Raw genomic sequence first — 23,843 nt, 5'->3', positions numbered from 1 at the left:
CTTATCCAGGTTGGCTTAAGCCAGAAATCTCTAAGATAATTACCAATGCCCCTCTTCCTCTTTGGCTCACTTAGAGTTGACCAGCATTCCCAGCAGAATTACAGGCTCCTCTTGTATGCCTCCCTGGTAATGCGAGGCTTTTTATTCCAAAATCACACCTAAGGTGGCCACAACACTTACCTGTGGACCCATCAGTCAAGTTGATAGTGGAGATGAATCATCTCCAGAGGCCTTGCTTCAGAGAGCTCACTTTCTACATCTAGTAGTTATGTTTTGAGTCCATAAACACCAACAGAACTCCTACTATGTGTAAGACTTTGTACCTGGCTCAGAGTAGGCACTCAAATAATTGTTGATGTATTGACTAATTGATCAGAGGGATTACCAAAGTTAGTAAAATTTCTCTACTTTCAAGGCACTGATAGCTAGTGGGGAAGACTGATTCATACAAAGCTAATTTGTACTTAATCTGTGATAAAGGTACGTAAAAAGTATAAAAAGTACAATTAGGATTAATCCACACTGGAGAAAACTGAGAAAGCTCTTAGGAGGAGGAGCATGTGATATGGACCTTCAGACTAATTGAGATTTTGACAGACAAGGGAAAGGACATTTCATTAGCAGAGAACAGAATAACTATAACAACGCAAGAAAGAGCAGACCTACTTATTGGCAAATTATAAACAGTGGTGTGTGTGTGTGTGTGTGTGTGTGTGTGCGCGCGCGCGCACGCACATGTGTGTGCTGGGGTCAGACCATGGAGAGCCACAATAGCCATGCAAATAATGTCAATCTTCATTTCTATAGGTGACAGTGGTCTGAGGAAAATTTTGAACAAGGGAATGGTGAATATAGCTAGATATTTTCAGTTTTATTATTGGATAATGACACTTCAAAATTACTCTAACATAAGTTTTCCAGCAATCACTAAGGTTGCTAGAGTCAGGAGAAAAATTAGAAAGCTACCAAAGTTTGTTCACATGGATAAAACAACTGATGAAACTAATGAGGAGAGAGTTAACTGGCAACTTCTGGGAGCTAGACTCAGGCTGATGACCAGTATCTATCCTTGTGACGTCAACATCATCCTTGATTTTTTTCTATCTTATGTGACACCAGTCATCAACATCAGGATCAATACTTGGCTGCAGCAGAGATCACTACTGGCAGGTATCCACCAAACACTAAGATTCGATTTTATCTGGACTAAGTCTGAAAGAAGGGACTGCTCTCTAGAGTTCACCAGCGGGAATGGATTGCAGATGAGGATGGTAACACTGATACGAATTTCATAAAACAATTTCTGCCAGATGTTATTAGATGTCAACATTAAAAAAGGGTTTGGGGGTCAAATAAGTATGGGAAATTATTAGCCAGGAAAAGTTAAACTATTTTCATTGCTGCAGAAGTTCTTAGAGCCTTCCATATGGTAATGTGTATTGTGATCCTTCAAGAAAAAGCAAGAATACACGGCATTTCCCACATTTGCCGGTCCTAAGGAACTCTTTGTTTTTGAATCAGCACATGGGACAACAGTTCTTTGGAACTCATGTTGGGTAATGCTTTGCAGAAAACAGAACTGGATTCAAAACAGCATTTTGAGCTTAGGTCTTACAGGTCACTGATGATGGTATTTGCTGTAGATTGTGTCTCCCCAAAAGTCACATGTTGAAACCTAGAAACCTAACCCCCAATGTGAGGGTATTTGGAAGTGGGCCTTTGGGAGGTGACTGGGTCATGAGAGTGGAGCCCTCATGAATAGGATTAGTGCCCTTATAAATGAAACCACCCCAGAGATCTTCCTCATCCCTTTAGCCATGTAAGAACATGGGTGAAAACAGCCATCTATGAACCAGGAAGCAGGCTTTCAACAGACACAGAATTAGCTGGTGCCTTGATCTTGGACTTCCCAGTCTCCAGAATGGTGAGAAATAATTTTTTGTTGTGTGTAAGCCACCCAAACTATGCTGTTTTGTATACAGCAGCCTACATGGACTAAGACAATGTTCTGATTGTAGAGCAATTTCTATCTACCCAGCTGCTCTCTGCTTCCTAGCATCAATTAGAACAACTCTTTTGTACTCATTTCAGTGTATGTGTATTGAAGACCAACTTCATCCATTATTTTCCAGGCATACAACACACTGTCTTCCCTAATACTCGCCATCCAGCCCTCTTGTTTGATCTATTGCCATGGTCTCTAACAGACCTTATGCCTATGTTGTCTTCTCTTTCCAATTCATCCTATGTGATTCCTAAAGCATCAGTCTGATTATCTTGTTACTCTGCTCAGAGTTACAATGGCTCTCTCATACTTACTTTTTTTTGTCTTTTTGTCTTTTTAGGGCCACACCTGCAGCATATGGAGGTTCCCAGACTAGGGGTCCAATTGGAGTTGTGGCCGCTGGCCTACACCACAGCCACAGCAACACCATAACCATATCCGAGCCGCGTCTGTAACCTACACCACAGCTCATGGCAACACCGAGTTAACCCACTGAGTGAGGCCAGGGATTGAACCCGTGTCCTCATGGATGCTAGTTGGGTTCGTTAACTGCTGAGCCACTATGGGAACTCCCACACGTACTTTAAAAAATAGCTACCTGTGGCATTCAAAGCCCATCCAACTCAGGCCCCAACCTATCTTATCAACTTTCTCTCGAGTTCCTCTAACTCCCCTGACTTGCATTATTACTATGCTGGAGTCAAACCAGTCTACTTGCTATTCTCTCCTAATCTCTACTCTTTAGACTAAAGAGTACTAAATCTGTTAATTTCCCAGTAAAACTTAGTTCAAATACTTCTTCCTCCATGAAACCTTCCCCTGACTATACCCAAGGAAAGGGATTACTCTGCCATTTGATCTGAAGCACCCTGAATTACTAAAAAAACACTGCTATGGTATATCCTATTGTTATTTTTATATGTGTTCAGATTCTGGTCTTGCCACTTCCTAGCTGTGAGATTGGACAAGTCACTTAACCTTTCTTGGCCTCAATCTCTCATTTGAAAAATGGGATAATCATAGCATCTACCAACAGGATTATTGTGAAGATTAACTGACATAATACAGAAAAGCAGATGGCTAGCTTAACCAATGCCACTTTCGCACATTGTAAGTTTATATCGTAGGCTTCTTGAGGAAAGTGACTAAGCCCGATTTTTCTATGCATCCCAGCTAAATGTCTGGCCCTGGGAGGCACTTTTGTTTTTGAGTGAATTACAAGAGATTGGCCATGTGCCTTCTTCTCTGCCATCCTGCCCTGTTGTGAAGCTGGGTGAAGCTACCCTACCAGGCTAAGCAAACAGTTCTCCTACCTATGGCTCACCACTGCGCTTTAGTTTCAAGCATGACTGCTTGAAAGTTCAAGAACAAACTTAGTTCTAATTTTAAAAATAACTCAGAAAAGGAAAAACAAACAACTCATTAAGGCAAAAAAATGATGTCTCACTATAGTACAAAGTGTCAATCTTGAATCATATGAAAATTAATCAGAATGTCTTATTTTATATTCAGCTATCTAGATAATTTTTCCCTTTACTGTCATAGATTTATTTTCAAAGAGCAAATGTTATTCTCTTTGATAAATTGATCAAGACTGCCACCTATTCGCTACTTGGCTGAAATGCCTCACATGTGGTAGTCTTCCCATACATACCCACTAAAATCTACCAAGCTTCTCCTGAGAAATTGTCCTTCACCTTAATCGCTCCTGTGAGCTTATCTGGGGATGGGCTTGAGGATGGGCATCCCGAGGCAGAGATCATCTCTTCTGATACATGTAATCTCACTCTTACTGAAATACACACAGAGGTGTTTAAAGTGATAAAATCATTGTTTATTCAGGAGCCCTGCTACTAAAAACATCTCTGTGCTGGTTATTCTCTAGTTAGAGTTGCCAGATAACATAAAGATGCTAAGTGAAATCTGAATATCAGAGAAACAATACTTTTTAAAATATATGCATGTATCACATATCGAATGGGACATACTTGTACTAAGTAGTCTTCATTGGTTTCCTGAAATCAAACATAAGAGCACACCTTGTTTTGTTTTGGGTTTTTTTGGCTAAATCTGGCAATGCTGCTCCAATATCCCCATCCATTAACTCTCCACCCTTAGGAGATCCAGCTCTGTGTCCTGGGAAGCTGATCGCAGATTATAAAACTTGGGCTCCCTTTGCTCTCTGACTTTCATTTGAGTTTGGCCAATGGGAAATGTTAGAATGAGACTGACGGATGAAAGGAGAAAGCCAGCTGCATACCTCTCTCTCTCATGCTTCTGGCAGTGACTACATTCATAATTAGCTGTAAATCCTGCCTGGTAGCCTCTATTTCATGGCTCCAAGTTCGCTCTAGGTTCTGGCAATTTCATTCCTTCTGCTTGTCCCTTCAGGCGTAGGGAGGGAAGGGCTTCCCACAGTTATAAATGCCTGGTGCTTTAGCATCCCATAATGTCTCCTTAATCCCACCCATCATTCTATAAGTAGTCTCTTCCTTCAGTGATTTTCAACTAAACTCTTTGTGTGTTATTTGTTTTCCAATAGATACAATCTTCAAATGGCACAGGACACATAGCCACAACATGCTTGTACCTATCGCCTTGGATCCATCCAATTAAGAAACCTACAGCCCCAAACCGGATTATTTTTGAGTATAAGAAATTTGCACCTTGATTTCAGGAAAAACTTTATCCAAGAAAAATACTTCCACAGAGCCATATCAATGATAGCAACAGCCCCGTGATCTTCAGTCACTTACTACATCCCAGGATCAATATCGGTCAGGGATATTATTGGTAGCCAGGGCCTTGGAAGCTGCCAGCTGCATTCTAATGGTGAAGTGAGATATTTCCAAGCCTGTCCAGGCACAGAAACTTCTAGAAGTTTGAAGGTCTCTCTCAGACACTCTGGGCATTATCAGGAAGGAGCCTGAGGATCTCCCTCTTGATCTAGATAGAGGCAAGCCCTTTCTGCAAAGGATAAAAGACCAAGTCCACTAGCTTAGGGTAAATAGATGCAGAATGTTGCCTTCAGGATGGATTAGCAATGGGATCCTGCTGTGTAGCACTGGGAACTCTGTCTAGTCAATTATGACGGAACACATAATGTGAGAAAAAAGAATGTATACATGTATGTGTAACTGGGTCACCATGCTGTACAGTAGGAAAAAATATATATATATATATAAATAAATGATTTAAGTAAATAAATACATAAATTGTAATTCCTATGAATACCCATCTTTCCTTCACAATAAAATTTTATCTGCACAATTTCAAAAAAAAAAAAGATTCTCTGTCAAGCATCATGTTCACTAATTTTCACTCAGCCATCTCAGCAGTAGCTTCAGGCACATCCATGACTTATGTATTCATTCCTTTCTTCATCTGTTTGTTCATTTATGTAGCTAAGCATGAGTAGAGTGCCTAATACGTGGCAAGCACTGTGCTAAATGCTATAATGCAGAAATGAACCATGACCTGCATATTCTTTGAGTGACTCATCTTCTAGTGGACAGACAGATATGTAGATAAAGATGTCCTATGAATGGTGACAACTATTCATACAGGGAAGAATACTATAAAGGAATCAATCCTTTGTAGAGGAAATGGCCCTTAAGGAGAGTTTTCAAATCTGAGTAGAAGTTCATCTGACAGGCTATCTGGGGAGAGGCAGCAGAGTGAGCAGAGTAGGAGGTGTAAAACACACAAGTGGGCTCTGGGAACGGAAAATGTTACGGTATATACAGGGAAAGTGTGTATAAGAGGGAACTGGAGAAGTAGGCAAAAGGTGTGAGTTGGAGAGGTAAGCAAGAAAGCCTCATCTTGAAGTTCTTTGTGTGTCATACTAAAGAACTTGAACTTTTAAGTAATACAAATAATGATAATAACAATAATAATGCAAAGCACTTATGTGATTCTTAATATGTGCCAGGCACTCTTCTAAGTGTTTTGCATACAGTAACCTCAAAATAACCCTATGAGACAAGTAATATTTTTATCCTGTAATATTTCTACAGATGAGGAAACAGACACAGAGAGTTTACGTAACTCGTGCAAGTTCACAAAGGTGTTAATTAGCACAGCTGGGATTCAAACCCAGGCAATCTAGCTCCAAGATTAATATTCTTAACTGTTTTTTCTCCTAATATGTTCCAGGCATTAAGAAAGCAAAGACGATGAGATCTTTGACCTCGAGGATCACAAAGTCTAGGGGGAAACAGACTCAGAAACATACATCTATAGAATAAGATGATTGCAAACCCCTGTCACTTGCTTTAGATTTTCTCCCTTAAGATTGGCTTAAGCCAATCCCTTTCCAGTGCTTCAAACTCTAGTTTGTTGATTCTTCTGCAGCCCCCTCTCCTGTTTATGGTCTGGTGCCTGCCACTTTGAACAGAAGAATTTGCATCTGCTTTCTGATATGCCTAGCTCACAGATCATCCTCACATGCTTTGGCCAGTGGATGTTGTACTGCTAGCTCTTCCTGTTCCAGATTTTAACCACTCCCTTAGGCATCCACCCCTGGCCCAGAAGCACTGGTTTGGCCAACTAACCTCATCCCTTCTGAGAAAGAGGATTTGGAAATTTTCTGTGAACAACTAATTCCAGAGAACTCTTGCTACCATAGCAACAAAAATAAGCTGACAGCTGCCTTCTAATCCCTGAGCTGCTTGGTGAACATGAAAGTGAGGGAGAAAACACAAACCTCCAGAGCAGGTGCCAAACATCAATCCTCAATTGGGTGAGGAGAGCAGAGTTGCTCACCCTGTGCTGTTGAGGGTTGATGCATCCTCAGTTCTGTCCTGTGTTTCCCTGTAGAAAGAAAAGTAGAGGCAACATAGTTAAACTGCCTCTATTAGAGTTCCTGCTATGGCACAGTGAGTTAAGAACCTGACTGCAGGAGTTCCCAACGTGGTACAGTGGAAACAAATTCGACTAGGAACTATGACGTGGCGGGTTTGATCCCTAGCCTCACTCAGTGGGTTAAGGACTTGGCGTTGCCTTGAGCTGTGGTGTAGATCACAGACACAGCTCGGATCTGGCGTTGCTGTGGCTCTGGCATAGGCTGGCAGCTGTAGCTCTGATTGGACCCCTACCCTGGGAACCTCCATGTGCCATGGGCGTGGCCCTAAAAAGCAAAAAGAAAAAAAGGTGGGGGGGAATCTGACTGCAGCAGTATGGGTCACTGTAGAGGTACAGTGGGTTAAAGGATGCAGCATTGCCACAACTGAGGCTCAGATTCAATTCCTGGCCCAGGGAACTTCTATATGCGTGGGTACGGCCATAAAACAATAATTTAAAAAAAACCCTGTCTCTATAATTTTAAGCAGCTTCAATTCTTTATGAACATTTAGGAAGCATTACTTAGTGGTGGCGATGGTTGGACTGGAAAGGAAGAATTTTATTCTGTACTTAACAGATCCAAAAGACATTGTAAATAATAATAACAATAGCTAGCAACTGCTCCTTATGTGCCAAGCACTGTGCTCAGCACTTAACATATATTACTGTTTTTATTTAACCCTCACAACAATTCTACAAGATAGATATTATGATTATCCTCATTTTAGGTTTGCAGAAAATGAGAATCAGAGAGGTTAGTCAATATACCCAAGAGAACATAGCTAATAAATGGCAGAGTAGAGACTGAAATCCAAATCTGTCTGACTTCGAGGCCCACATTCTTAACCTCTCTTCTTTATTTAACAACCTCAAAATTCCTGCTTGGAGAATTACACAGGGGTTGTGGTCAACTTGGGAGTTTTTGATGACACTGACTAGGGAAATATAACAGAGTCAGCTGATGCCTCTGCTTCTGAGAAGGGAAGTTCATGTCCTATGTCAAGTGTTTGACCCGGTGAATACTGTAAGACCACACAGAACAGACCACCTGGGGCATACAGTCCACGTACAGTGATTCTAGCCTCAGAGAATCATCCAGCCTCAGAGAAGCAAGGCACTTCAGTTCTTTTTTTTTTTTTTTTTTGTCTTTTTTTTGTTGTTGTTGTTGTTGTTGTTGTTGTTGTTGTTGTTGCTATTTCTTGGGCCGCTCCTGCGGCATATGGAGATTCCCAGGCTAGGGGTTGAGTCGGAGCTGCAGCCACCGGCCTACGCCAGAGCCACAGCAACACGGGATCCGAGCCGCGTCTGCAACCTACACCACAGCTCACGGCAACGCCGGATCGCTAACCCACTGAGCAAGGGCAGGGACCGAACCCGCAACCTCATGGTTCCTAGTCGGATTCGTTAACCACTGCGCCACAACGGGAACTCCGCACCTCAGTTCTTGATCCAGGTTGGGTCTACTTCCCAAATTTGCCAATGCATATGTTGGCTACCAATCACTGAGGACAGCTCAGCTTACCAGTGGATTCTTGAAGATTGATTAGCTTGGTGGCTTATTTCAGCCCAAGCCTGTCTGGGATAGGGGTAAATCTGCCATTCACAAGCCACCCTTGTACAGCTTAGCTTGAGGGATTGCTCAGGGTGAACAGGGCCACCATCCACATTCCTATCATCCTTGGCCTTGCGTGACTAGAAACCCACAGTGTTCCACTTTACTATATATATGTGTGGTAAATAAGGGGACAGTTGGCCATTTAGTATCCACAACACATCATTATGTTTGGAGAAATCTCCCACTGTTAGCTTTGGTGGGAGGTAGGGCTCCAGATCCCATAAAGGAAACTGAAAAGGCAAGATACTCACTCTTCCTGCCCTTGGGACTAAGTCATGGGCATAGAATCTGTACTAGACCAATCAAGTGTTCTCTGTCTCTGAAACAAATACTACAAAAGAGGCATTTTGGGAACTATCCAATGGTGGGAACAGCAGCAAGAACATCAGCATTACCCTAACCACCTGGTTCCTGGATTGAAACCTGAGATGGTTGGGGTACATGAAAACTTGTGGCTGGGCAGCCCTGTCAGTCACAAATCACCTCTGAAGAGCTCAGCTTGAGGAACCTCTCAAGTGGCTGCAGTCAACCAATACCTGCTAGCCAACATTCCTGTCATCCTTAGTCTTATCTAGATGGAAACCCTCAAGGCACCACTCTATTATGTGTTGGGCAGCAGGGAAAATGGTTGACTGCTCAGCATCTATACTCCATTCTTATGTTAGTTGGGACTCTGACCACTGAGCTTCACTTGGGTCTTGAACTACCATGGTTTGCCAGCATTGACATTGATTACCAACATCTTTCCCATAAGTCCTTTCCTTCTTAACCCAACCAGAGACTGTTTCTGTTGTTTGCAATCAAAACTCCTGGCTTGATAGTGCAAACTATTACATTTAGAATGAATAAGCAATGAGGTCCTACCATACAGCACAGAGAACTCTATTCAATCATCTATGATAGAACACGATAGAAGATAATATGAGAAAAAGAATGTATAAATATGTATGACTGGGTCACGATGCTGTACAGCATAAATTAACAGAACATTGTAAATCAGTTATACTTTAATTAAAAATTTTAAAAAAGAATCCTGACTTGATAGTCTGAAAACTTAGCTTTGCATCTGATAATGCCTATATGAGTCTCTCTCCCCAACTGCCTGACACTCCTGAAATCTTGAACAAATATTCTAAAAGCCAGCAGATGATTTGAACAAAGAAAGAGGCATTGTTCCCACACCAGAACAGTAACTGACTTAGGTAATTAGGGGCCATATCTACTTCCCATTCCCTCTCTTTTGCCCACCTTCTCCCTTACTACATTGCTCCCTATTGTCAATCCATAGTTAAATCTTCAGCTTAGATTCCTCTTTCCTCCCAGAACCTTCTCTGACTGAGCACAGGCTGGGTGAAGAGGCCCGCTTCCTCTGGGCCTTGAACTTGCTTAGCACCTGATCACACTGATGTAATTGTATACCTGGTTTATCTAACTTCCATAAGAGACAGATTGCTCCTTAAGGGTAGAATCATGTCTGGTTCATCATCATATTCTCATGGTCTAGAGTGATACCAAATACAGAGTAGATGCTCTCAAAAGATATGATGAAGGACTGAATACAGTGTCACACACATATCCTAAATGAGAATCACTGTCAAGAGTCAGAAGGCCAGGTATTCTGGGATAATCAGGAAGAAACATTCATCAGATCCTCAGCTTCACCTGCTGAAGTCCCAGTTCTATGAAGCAAAACAGGGAACTCCAACTATGGCAGAACTATTACAGCCTTCACATCATAATCTTTGGGAGCTGTATTAGTTTCCTATTGCTGCTGTAACAAATTATCACAATCTTAGTGTCTTTAAATAATAAATTTAGCATCTAACAATAGTGGAGGTCAGAAGTCCACAATGGGTCTCACTGGGTGAAAATCAAGGTGTTATCAGAGTTCTGTTACTTCTAGAAGCACTAGGGGAGAATCCCTTTCTTTGCCTTTCCAGCTTCTTAGAGGCTGCTCACATTCCTTGGTTTGCGGCCCCTTCCTCCATCTTCAAAGCCAGTAAGATAGTATTTTGAAATCTCTTTCAAACTCTGATGCTCCTACTTCCCACTTATAAGGACCCTTGTTGATTAGATTTGGGGCCCACACAGATAATCTAGGTTAATCTCCCCATTCTAAAATCTTTAACTTGATCAAACTTTCAAAAATCCCTACTGCCACGTATCAGTAATATATTCACAGATGCTGGGGATTAGAACATGGACATTTTGGAGAGATCATTATTCTGCCATCTAATCCTTTGTCTACCAGAACCACCTAGAAGAACCTCAATGCTCACAAAGCTGGATCTCTGGATGTGCACAGAATTTGGGAATGAGTGAAAGCATATTTTCAAGAAGTGTCAAAGTTGATCAGAATATCTCATGATGCCTATGGCATACCTAATGTCATTTTTCAGCCTTATTGAGGTATATTTGACAAATAAACTGTATATATTTAATGTAGAAAAATTTAAGATTTAATAAATGTATACAATGTGAAATGATTAGCACAATCAAATTATTAATAAATCCACCATCTCATATAAATTTCTTTTTGTGGTTAGAATGCCTAACATCTACACTCTTAACAAATTTCAGATATACAATATAGTATCATTAATTATAGTCAGCATGCTCTACTTTAGATATTCAGAACTTATTCATCTTAGTATTGAAAGTTTATAAACTTTGACAAATACCTCCCCATTTCCCGTGCCTCCCAGCCCCTGGTAACCACACTGATGTTTTCACTGTTTCTATGAGTTTGGCGTTTTCTTTTTTCATTCCACATATAAATGACATCATATAGTATTTGTCATTATTTGTCTGACTTATTTCCCCTTGCATAATGTCCTCCAGGTTCATTCATTTTATAACTAATGGTAGGATTTCCTTCTTTTAATGGCTGAATAATTGTCTATTGTTTATATGCCATATTTTACTTATCCATTCATCCATTGATAGACACTTAGGTTGTTTCAATATGTTGGCTATTGTGAATAACGCTGCAATCAACATGGGACTGCAGATGTCCCTTCAAAATATTGATTTCATTTCCTTTGGACATATATCCAGAAATAGTATTTCTGGATCACATGGTAGTCCTATTTGTAATTTGGGGTAACAATATACACATTACGGGAGTCCCAGCAGAAATGAGAGAGAAATGGGCTGAAAACTTTTCAAAATGAATAATAAACTTAATAAAACTTCCCAAATCTGGGGAGTGATATGGACATCCAGTTATATGAAGTTCATACGATTCAACCCAATGTGGCTTTCAATGAGACATATAATAAAACTGTCAAAAATCAAAGAAAAAAAGAGAATTTTGAGATCAGTAAGAGAAAAGAAAACTCACATATCATTTTAACTTGATTACCTCGGCAAAGATTCTCATCAACAAACAGTGTCACATTCTGAGGTAACTAAGAGTTAGGATTCCAACATGTTTTTGGTAGGAGGACACAGTGCAGCCCATAACATATACAATTTACCTCTCCTTTATAAAAGGCATCTTACATGCTTAATATCATTTATTCTTCACAGCCCTAAAATGTGAATTACTGTTATTATTATTATTAAATAGATTAGAAATCACAAATTAATTGCATAACTAGTAAGTGATTGAAAAAAGACTTAAAACGAGGATTCTGAACTCTTAACAAATGTTTTATACTGCCTCAGAAATACTTTTTTCAGATGTTCCTTTTCATGTCTGGGATATACATATAAGAAGTACTTGAGGAAGGTAAATGTCCCTATTTAAAAACTACAATGTCCCCTAAATCATAGCAATAGTTTCTTAGATCAGTCTCTCAAGGCAAAAGAAATAAAAGCAAAAATAGACAAATAACAACTAATCAAACTTAAAAGATTTTGCACAGCAAAGTAAACCATCAACAAAAAAACGAACAGCAGAAATTGACAGAGCATTAAATCAACTATAATAAAAATTTTTTTTAAAAATGAAATGAAAACCTACAGGATGGGAGAAAACATTAATAAATGGTGCAACTGACAAGGGTCAATATCCAAACTACATAAATATCTCATACAACTCAATATTAATAAAATAAACAAACAATGGACAGAAAATTTAAATAGACATTACTTTAAAGAAAACATATAGATGGGCAACAGGCACATGAAAAAATGCTCAACATTGGTGATTATTAGAGAAATGCAAATCAAAACCACAATGAGGTACCACCTCACACCCATCAGAATAGTTATCATCAAAGTCTATAAACAATAAATACTCGAGAGGGTATGCAAAAAGGGAACCCTCATACACTGTTGGTGGGAATATAAATTGGTGCAGTCACTATGGAGAATAGTATGGAAGTTTCTTTAAAAACTAAATACAGAATGACCGACCAAATGATCCAGCAATCCCACTCCTGGGTATATATTCAGAAAAAACAAAAACTCTAATTTGAAAAGATACATATATCCCAATGTCCATACAGAACTATTTACAACAGCCAAGACATGGAAACCCAAGCGCCCATCACACAATGGACTCAGCCATCAAAAGGAATGAAATAATGGCATTTGCAGCAACATGGATGCAACCAGAGCTTCTCATACTAAGTGAAGTAAACCAGAAAGAGAAAGACAAATAACATATGATATCACTTATATGTGGAATCTAAAATATGACATAAATGAACTTAACTACAAAACAGAAACAGACTCACAAAGAAAACAAACTTATGGTTACCAAAGGAGAAAGGAGGGGAGGGATAAATTAGGAATTTGGGATTAACAAATATACACTACATAAATTTATATAAATTTCCAGTTTATCCCCCATCCCCCTTTCGCCATTGATAACCATACATTCGTTTTCAAAGTTTGTGAGTCTGTTTCTACTTTGTAAATAAGTTCATCTGTATCATTTTTAAAATTGGATTCCACATACAAGTGATCTCATATATTTTTCTTACTCTGACTTACTTCACTTGGTATGATAATCTCTAGGTCCATCCTTGTTGCTGCAAACTCCATTATTTCATTCTTTTTTATGGCTCAGTAGTATTCCATTATATATGTATGCGTGTGTGTATGTATGTATGTGATATATATATATACATATATATATACACACACACATCACATCTTCTTTATCCATTCATCTGTTGATGGACACTTTGGTTGTTTCCATGTCTTAGCTATTGTAAATAGTGACGCTATAAACATTGGAGTGCATGTATCTTTTCAAATTATGATTTTCTCTGGATATATGCCCAGGAGTGGGATTGTGGGATCATAGAGTAGTTCTATTTTTAGTTCTTTTCAGGAACCTCCATACTGTTATTTATAGTGGATGTACCAATTTACATTCCCATCAACAATGTAGGAGGGTTCCCTTTTCTCTGGAGACCCATTTTTATGTAACAGTGACCAAGGCTGGAAGGAGGAAGAATAAGGGAGGCACTAGGTATAATAATAACAGCCACTGAACATATTCACTCTTATTAGGAGGAATATAGAACTTAATGAGAAATACTGTACAAAATTTAGCTTTGAGTTTCAAAATACATAATTTTCTCTTTATATTTTTAAAATATGTTTTAATTTAATTGTGGTAAGAACACTTAACATGAGATCACTTTTCTTAAAATTTTAAAACTCATGATAGTACACCTGAAACTAACATAATATTGTACCTTGACTATATTTCAATTTAAAAAAATCACGAGTAGAAAGTATAGAAAGCAGGTACAAGGATACGTACAACGGCAAGATATTTTGAGTTTGATCAATACTGAATGCTCAAATGGGAAAACAACCTTGGAGAAAAGGTTGAGGGAACATGGTGGGATAGAGAGCCTGGTGCTTCTTGGAAGACTAGTGCCTGGGCCTATACATATAATCTCCTGCCAGGCAGAGGTGGCACTGGGTGTGGAGGTGGGGGAAAAGAAGGTAGGAAGAGAAGGAGCTGGCCCTTAGAGAAGCTTTATGAAAGTCCTTATTTATCACAACAGAGGAAGGAATAATTACTTGGATTTCTGTATGATTATAAGTCTCTGTATTATTATAAGGCTGAAAAATTTCATGTGCTGCCTTGTATCTTTGAGTCTCAGAGGGCCCCAGAGACTTAACCATGAATTCCCCCTGCTCTCACCATATATGCACCCCACCCTGTGCCAAAAACTCCCCACTTGGATAGGTCCCCTAGTAGTCAGGCTAGCTGCATTTCACCTAGTCCTCAACCTAATGGGTTTTACCTCCCTGATGGCGCATGAAATTATTCAAATCACATCCTTCCACGGGAACCAGGAATCACTCCACAGCCCCTGCTTATTTACTTCTAAATGCAACCCTATGGAGAGCTGTGTGGCATGCCAATTCCTCTTCTACAGCTGTCTGTTTGATTATCAAACTGCTGTTTGATTTCATCTGTCTGGTGCTGAGTGTCTTGTGTCGGTCATCTTATAATATTTACGGTGGAAGATCCCTCTCTCACCAAGGGGGTGAACAGGAGGCAATAAAAATAGTCCTTGGGGGGACAGTGTTTCCCAAAATGAAATCTGAGTACCCTCTGGGTCATAATTACCCAGAGAATGTTTTAAAATGCGTATTACACAGCTTCATATCGTCCCAGAGGTATAGAGGATCTCTCTGGGGTTGGGGCCTTGGAATATGACTGTTGGGTTCCCTAGAAAGCAGATTCTGAAATGGAGGCTAGAATGCAGTAGGTTTATTAGGGAGTGCTGTTGGGATAAACACCTGTGGGGGCACGAAGGAAAGGAAGCAGAACTGGGCAGAGAGAAAAGCTGGGTCGTGATAGGGTCTCAGAAAATTGCTCAACTGACCTCACAGTGAACTCTAAACTGGAGGTGGCCCTTTAGAGTTGCCCTGAGTTTGGAGCAAGGGTGCCAGGCTTTGCAGTCTGTTATCAATCAGTCATTGCATGTGGGTTGAACACAAGGCTGTAAGCCTGACCTTAGACGGAGTAGTTTTCTCCACTTGATGAAAATTCCTTTTTAAATTTTTTATTATAGCTGATTTACAATGTTCTGCCAATTTTTGCTATACAACAAAGTGACCCAGTTGTACACATATATACATTCTTTTTCTCACATTATCCTCCATCACATTCCATCACAAGTGACCAGACATAGTTCCCAGTGCTATACAGTGGGACCTCATTGTTTATCCACTCCAAATGCAATAGTTTGCATCTATTAACCCCAAACTCCCAGTCCATCCCATTCCCTCCCTCTTGGCAACCACAGGTCTGTTCTCTAAGTCCATGAGTTTGTTTCTGTTCTATAGATAGGTTCATTTGTGCCATATTTTTAAATTTTTTTTGTCTTTGACTTTTGAGGGCTGCACCCACAGCATATGGAAGCTCCTAGGCTGGGGGTCTAATCGGAGCTGCAGCTGCCAGCCTACACCAGAGCCACAGCAATGCAGGATCCGAGCACATCTGTGACCAACACCACAGCTCACGGCAACGCCGGAGCCTTAACCCACTGAGTGAGGCTAGGAAGAGTCCTCATGGATACCAATCGGGTTCATTAGCTGCTGAGCCATGACAGGAACCCCTGTGCCATATTTTAGATTCATATAAGTGATATCATATAGTATTTGTCTTTCTCTTTGTGACGTACTTCACTTAGTATAAGAATCTCTAGTTCCATCTATGTTGCTGCAAATGGCATTATTTCATTCCTTTTTTGGCTGAGTAGAATTCTGCTGTGTATATGTACCACAGCTTCTTAATCTATTCATCTGTCAATGGACATTTAGTTTTCTTCCATGAAATAAAAATTAAAAAAAAGAAAATTCTTAGACAGGGTTGACAACTGAATAGTACTCGTGGCTGCTGGGGGTACAAGTCCTTTAGCCCTGAGAATGGGCTTGGTACCATATTCTACCTTCCACTACAGTCTACATCTTCTGGTGTTCAGATCGACTTCTTCACATAAGTTCTGGAAAAAACTCTCCAGGCATAGAGGCCCACCAGGATTCTATTCCTGGAGAAACTTATAAGAAGGTTAATGGGATAAACTGTGTTGCTACTGCAGCTGGACTCAAGGCTATAATGATGTTAACACTCTCCCTCCTCTACTTCCCATTCTAGATTCCACTCAACAGCAGCTAACACTTCTGCAAGTATAGATGATTTATGACTGGTGTGACCCAGATCCCTATGCCTGAGTGGTCCCCATTCCTTTCTCAGGCCATGCCTGCTGTACTTGTCTATTGATCTATCAAGAGGTGGGTCATCTGGGTGACATATATATTCCTCCCTGTCTCCATTATGAAACAATAGCTCTATCTCCTTTCATAATGATCAGAGTCAACTAGCCCTGACAAATGGTGACTTCTCTTCTTGCCTGCTATTTCCTTGGCACAAGGATCCCAAAGGGCCCAGACATCAGGTGTAACTTTAGTTCAATAACACTTTTACTGCATTCCAAGGTGGTGGATTTTCCCTTTTGGGGACTAAAAATCTAATGCCACAGAATCTAGAATTACAAAGATGGGAAGCATGAATTCCCCAATGTGGATTACTAGAAGTGATACGACACTCTTACTTCTATACTTTGGTTGCCACCAATTGGGAACACAGCACCTTATAAACGTCTTTCATCAAGAGTATATACTGTGGGAGAGAGGATTAAGATGGCAGAATAGAAGGACTGGAGCTCAACTTCTCTCCTAAAAAACAACAAAATTCACAACTAAAGGCTGAGCAATCTCCACCCAAATGGACCAGAAACCTTAAAAAAGATACCCTACCCCAGAAGAAAAAGAGGAGGCCACATCAAGAGGTAGGAGGGGTGATTTTGCAATATAAACAACCCCACACCTCGGGGGTGGGAGGCTCCACAGACTGAAAACTAACTGGTTCACAGAGACTCACCCACAGGAGGGAGAGTTCTGAGCCACACATCAAACCCTCACGTGAGGGGACCTGGCACTGGGAGAAAGAGCCCCTGGAGCATCTGGCATTGAAGGCCAGTGGGGCTTGTGTGCAGGAGCTCCACGGGACTGGGGGAAACGGAGACCCCATTCTTAAAAGGCGCACACAGACTTTCACGTGCGCTGGCTCCCAGGGCAGTGCGAGGTCTCCATAGGAATCTGGGTCAAACCTGACTGCAGTTCTTGGAGGACATCCTGGGAAAACAGGGGTGAATGTGGCATGTTGTGAGAGAAGGACATTGAAAGCAAAGCTCTCGGGAATATTCAGCAGCTTGCCTGTCTCTGGAGGTGGCCATTTTGGGAAAATCTGGCCCCACCCATCAGTCAGCTGCTGAGAAGCCCCAGGGCAAACAACAATCCAGGTGGGATCACAGCCCCACCCCTCAGGAAACAGGCTACCTAAAGACCCCCCTCAGGCACACAGCTGCCTCTAATCCCATCCAGAGACTAAGCCCCACCCACCAGAAGGAACAGAATTGGCTCCACCCACCAGGGGGCAGGCATCAGCCCCTCCCATCAGGAAGCCTACAGCAAACCCCCATATCGACTTGAGCCACAAGGGGGGCAGACACCAGAAGTAAGAGAGGCTACAACTCTATTATCTGTCAAAAGGTCACCACACCAAAAACCTATAAACATGAAAAGACACAGAACTATAACTCAGATGACGGAGAAAGGAAAAACCCCAGAAAATCAGCTAAGCAATGAGGAGATCCTCAGCATCCAGGAAAAAGACTTCAGACTGTTGATGCTGAAGATGATGCAAGACATTGGACATAAACTGCAGGCAAAGATGGATAACTCACAGGAAACACTGACCAAAGAGACACAAGATATAAAACTTAACCAAGAAGAGATGCAAAAGACAATAACTGAAATAAAAAATTCACAAGAAGCAGCTAACAGCCGAAGACAGGAGGCAGAAGAACGAATAAGCGAGGTGGAGGACAGATGAGTGGAAGTTATGGATGCAGAACAGAAAAGAGAAAAAAGATTGAAAACAAATGAAGAGAGTCTCAGAGAACTCTGGGACAATGTAAAACGCACCAACATCCATATTATACGGGTGCCAGATGGAGAAGAGAGAGAGCAAAGGGGACAGAAAAAATATTCCAAGAGATAATAGCCAAAAACTTCCCTAACATGGGGAAGAAACCACTCACTCAAATCCAGGAAGCACAACAAGTACCATACAAAATAAACCCAAGGAGGAACACACTGAGACACATATTAATCAAACTGACCAAAATTAAAGACAAAGACAAAGAGAACATCTTGAAAGCAGCTAGGGAAAAGAAACAAGTAACATGCAAGGAAACCCCAATAAGGGGAATGGCAGATTTTTCAGCAGAAACTCTGCAGGCCAGAAGGGAGTGGCATGATATACTTAATGTGATGAAAGGAAAAAACCTCCAACCAAGATTGCTTTACCCAGCAAGGCTCTCATTCAGATTTGAAGGAGAAATCAAAACCTTCACAGATAAGCAAAAGCTGAGAGAATTCAGCAACACTCAACCAGCTTTACAACAAATACTAAAGGAACTTCTCTAGGCAGGAAAGAAAAGATCAGCAACAGGGAACAAAAATTCCACAAATGACAAGGCTCACCAGTAAAGGTATACATACAGTAAAGATACGAAATCATCCATGCACAATTATACCATCAAAATCAGAAATCATGAGAAGTGGTGGGTACAAATGCAGGACACTGGACATGAACTTGCAATTAAGAGAAGAACAACTTAAAACAATCTCATGTACATATAGACTCTTATATCAAAACTTCAGAATAACTGCAAACCAAAAATCTACAATGGATACACAAACAAGGAATCTCTGGAGAAGAAATATATCTCATAGTAAATAACTACATAATCCACCATGAAGGGGGTCATATGACATCATTCTTGGAATGCTGAAGTCTTCTTAGATCTGATTTTGGTTTCCTCTCCATCAAAGAATTTATGATAATTATAATTAAATAATGCCACTGTGCAGTTAAATAATACAGTTCTACAATTGTATTATTAATAACCATTTCTCTCCATGGTACAATGTAAAGTCTACAATGTCTTGTTTATCACATCACCTAGAATGGTGTAATGCCTGTATTGAAGAATCAATAAGATGTAACAAATTGTGAGGACATATTTATATAGTTACACTGTTTTTTAACCAATTTATGCATTTTATATTTTACTTATTTTCAAAGGGTGTATTATTTTTCTTATTCTTACAGTTAAGTTATTCTTTTTACTATGCTATATAAAATATTTAATGGTATATAAGGCTTTCTTCTTTATAAAATTTAGTTGCATAATATACACAATTTTAATATAATGCTAATTTTTAAGGAAAAATTGAAATGTAATAGGTAATACTATAAAGATGAAAGCCATACAAAATGGGATAAAGTATAGAATAAATTTCCTATTTGTCTCAGAATATTTTCCATTCCACTTCTTCAGAGGGAGTCACTTAATCTGTTTCTTAAGATCCATGATATAATAATCTGTGTGAATGTAACTGCATTTAAATGTATGTATTTTATTCTGTAAAAAAAAAAATTAAAAAATAAACTGGTAAAAAAAAATGGAAAAAATTTAAAGGTTTCCAGGGGTTAAAAGTGGGGAGTGATGTGGGAGAGAAGTATTTGTTATAACAAGCAACAGAAGGATTCTCATGATGCTGGAACTGTTTAGTATCTTGGTTGTGGTGAGAGATAGGCAGACTTACACAGGTGATAACATTGTATAGATCTTAAGTAAGTTCAAATAAAGCTGGAAAAAGCTGAATACTGTAGGTGGATTGCACCAATGTCAACGTCCTAATCGTAATATTGTATTCTATTTTGTAAGATGCTATGATTAGGGGGAAGCCAAGTAAAGAATATATGGAATCTTCCTGTATTACTTCTTACAACTGCATGTGAATCTATAATAATTGAATTAAAATAAAGAGAGAAGGCAATAATATAAAAAAAAGAGTATATATACTGTGGGCCAGCTATGCCACTGCCACTGTCACTATGACCCATTACAAAGCCACTGACTAAAAGCATGAGCAGTTCCAGAGGTACTTGGAGAAGTCGGGAGTGCTGAACACACTGACCAAGGTGTCAGTAGCCTTATATGAAGAACCAGAGAAATCTAATAGTGCCTTGAATTTTTTAAGTATCGCTTAGGAGATGCTATCCCAGAAAATCCAGAAATAGAGCTGGCTCATCTAGAATTAGCAAAAATGAAAGAGAAATGTGAAGCTATTGTAGAAGAAAATTAAAAAACTGAAAACAAGTCTTGCTCATATGAACCACTTCAGGAGAAGAAGCATGATGAATAGAATTCATCTCAGTTAAAAAGACAGTGAAAAATGGTTTTGTATTACTTGAATAGTTTGTATAGTATATAATCTTTTCCAAATAGACACTAAAGCATTCTTTTAATATGTTAAATTCACCTATCACATTTTAACTGTAATAAACACATAGACTTGGAATCACCAAAAAAAAAAAAAAACCCCTCAATATAATTTTCTTTGGGTCTTAAGCAAGTAAATCCTGAAAAAAAATCTAAACACAGCCATCTGATTCATTACCTTAAAAAACATTCTGTTTATTGATCTGACTGGAATGATGGTACTGGTTGTATTTTAGCTGAGGAAGTTAACATGGAGCTATTTCTTGGTTTAGCTCCTAATATGAGCACAGGTATAGTCATTCTTTAAAATGAAGTTGAAACTATTGTTTATATTCTCTGTAAACAGCTGGAGAGATCTGCTTGACCTTTTGCATGGGGTCTCATGAATCTTCTGCTCTGGTTTATATTACATGGAACAAATGATTCTTCTTTGCCACCACTTTGCCTTAGATCCTAACTGTGTGTGTGCCAGTGTGAACTCTGATACCATGTTTCCTTCTATGCAATCATGCCCATTTGATAATGTTGTCTTGCTTTGCCATGTGCTTCAGTGAATCCCAGTTGCACATTGGCCTTTCTGCGCTGTTTTTCAATTTGCTATAATACAGTTACCCTGATTGCAATTTATATAACTTTAAAGGGGATCACACTGTGCCCCTGCCTTTCTTAGTTGCTCAGTTGAATTCAGAACAGAGGCAATATAAAATTCTGGGTCAAGACTTTTGGTTGCCAAGAGGGAGGGGTAGGGAGTAGGAGGGACTGGGAATTTGGGGTTCATAGATGCAAACTATAGCCTTTGGAATGGATAGGCAATGGGATCCTGCTGTATAGCACTGGCAACTGTGTCTGGTCACTTGTGATGGAGCATGACAATGTGATAAAAAAGAATGTATACATGCATGTGTGACTGGGTCACCTTGCTGTGCAGCAGAAAATTGACAGAACGCTGTAAATCAGCTATAATGGAAAAACATAAAAAATCATTATAAAAAAATTCTGGTTCATGCACAAGCTGGGATGAGAAGGGGAATGAGCCATATATCATGAAAAACTATAGTTTGTGGGTACAACTATATAGTGCTTTTTTTCCTCAAAGTATTTTTCTAGCCTTGAATTCACTTTATCTTCATTATCCCTGTGAAGTAGGTAGGCAGGTATCAGGGAAGGTTGGGTGATGATTTTTTAGGCCGAAGACTGATGAATATAAATCATTTACTAATTGTAGAACTTTGGGCACATCAGTTAATTGCTCAGAGATTCACTTTCCTCATCTGTTAAATGAGAATAATATCTGTGGGGCTTCTGTGAGGGTCAAATGGAATGTATGTGAAAGATTTGTAAACAGTAAATCACTATTTTAAAAACACTATTTTAAAAAAGAGTATATACTGTGAAGAGAGCAGCCAGGATGGTGGAGTAGAAGATCTTGAGCTCACTTCCTCTCACAAGCACACCAAAATCACAACTATCTGCAGAACAACCATCAATGAAAAAGACTGAAACCTACCAGAAGAGATCTTCTACAACTAAAGACATAAAAAAGGAATCACAAAAAAGATGGGTTGGAGGGTCAGAAATATGATATATTCAAGGAGCTCCCATCATGGCTCAGTTATGAACCTGACTAGCATCCATGAGGTTGTGGGTTCGATCCCTGGCCTCACTCAGTGGGTTAAGGATCTGGTGTTGCCAAGATCTGTGGTGTATGTCACAGACACGGCTTGGATCCCACATTGCCATGGCTGTGGTGGAGGCTGGCAGCTACAGCTCTGATTGGATCCCTAGCCTGGGAACCTCCATATGCTTCAGGTGCAGCCCTAAAAAGACCAAAAGCCAAAAGAAAAGAAAAGAAAAGAAAAGAAAAGAAAAGAAAAGAAAAGAAAAGAAAAGAAAAGAAAAGAAAAGAAAAGAAAAGAAAAAGAAAAGAAAAAGAAAAGAAATATGATATATTCAAATCCCTTACACTCCAGATGGATGACACATAAACTGAAGAATAACTACATGGCAGATGTTCTCCCACAGGAGTTAGAGCTCTGAGGCCCACATCAAGCTTCCCAGCGCAGGAGTCTTGCACTGGGAAGATGAGAGCCTGGAGTATTTGGTTTTGAGGGCCAGCAGACCTTAATTGCAGGAGGCCCACAGAACTGGGGGAAAGAGAGACTTCACTGCTAAAGGGCACACACAAAATCTCACATGTACCAGGATCCAGGGAAAAAGCAGTAATTTGATAGGAGCCTGGGCCAAACCTACCTGCTGGTCTTGGAGGGTCTCCTGGAGAGGCAGGGGGTAGCTGAGACTCACCCTGAGGACACAGACATTGGTGGCAGCCACATATGGTAGCTTTCTACTGCTCATATGGGCAGGCCCTATGTGGGACCCTCCCTCTAGCTCATTAACACCAATGCCTGGCCTCACCCAGCAGCCTTCAGGCACCAGTGCTGGGACCTAACTGGCCAAACAACTAACTGGGCAGGGACACAGCCCCACCCATCATCAGACAAACTGCCTAAAGACTAAAGATCCCACTGCCACCTCTGGACGCACCCCTAAACATGGCCCTGCCCACTAGAGGGCCAAGACAAAGCTCTACCCACCAGTGGGTAGTCACTGGCCCCTCTTACCAGGAAGCTTGCACAGCCTCTACACCAGCCTCACTCACCAGGGACAGACACCAGAAACAAGAAAACTATGATCTAGCAATGCAGGCCACACCCTACTCTGGGACCAACTGGGCTCTGGCCTGGCTCAATAGCAGGCCAATGTCATATTCAGGACACCTCAGACCACATACTCAATTGTATCAGGAACTACTTCCCCCACAACAATTGAAATGAGCTCTGGGATCCCTGAGCTCTGTGGCCAGACTCTACAAACTAGCTCTGCCTGGTAAGTAGTTCAGGTACTAACCCCAGGATCTGGCTTCACCTGCCAGTGGGTGGACAACAGCCCTAGAGTCTTCAGGACCCTTATTCCATCCACCAGTGAACAAGACATAATCCTGCGGCCACCTACAGTTCTGTAGCCAGCCACCCCATGACCA

General features: G+C 40.3%; 1 long non-coding RNA gene and 1 pseudogene across 10 annotated transcripts in view; one reads left to right on the top strand and one right to left on the bottom strand.

Moving 5' to 3' along the window:
• Positions 1–23,843, bottom strand: part of LOC102158351 (uncharacterized) — a 758,918-nt gene that overhangs the window by 433,234 nt on the left and 301,841 nt on the right. For 8 of the 10 annotated variants that reach the window (XR_014835884.1, XR_014835889.1, XR_014835883.1 and 5 more), the window contains one exon: positions 6,711–6,817. The exons of the other annotated variants lie outside the window; for them this stretch is intronic. This is a non-coding gene — a long non-coding RNA (uncharacterized LOC102158351). The remainder of the gene's footprint in view (positions 1–6,710; positions 6,818–23,843) is intronic. 10 annotated transcript variants of the gene reach the window in all.
• LOC100737814 (c-Myc-binding protein pseudogene) lies at positions 20,416–20,726 on the top strand (annotated as a pseudogene).

Source organism: Sus scrofa, chromosome X (genome assembly GCF_054392235.1).
Source record: "Sus scrofa isolate SSC_HxYL_T2T_F1_AM1 chromosome X, Sscrofa_HxYL_maternal_Yorkshire_Landrace_v2.0, whole genome shotgun sequence".
NCBI classification, from domain to species: domain Eukaryota; kingdom Metazoa; phylum Chordata; class Mammalia; order Artiodactyla; family Suidae; genus Sus; species Sus scrofa.
This window is presented reverse-complemented; position numbering and strand designations above follow the sequence as displayed.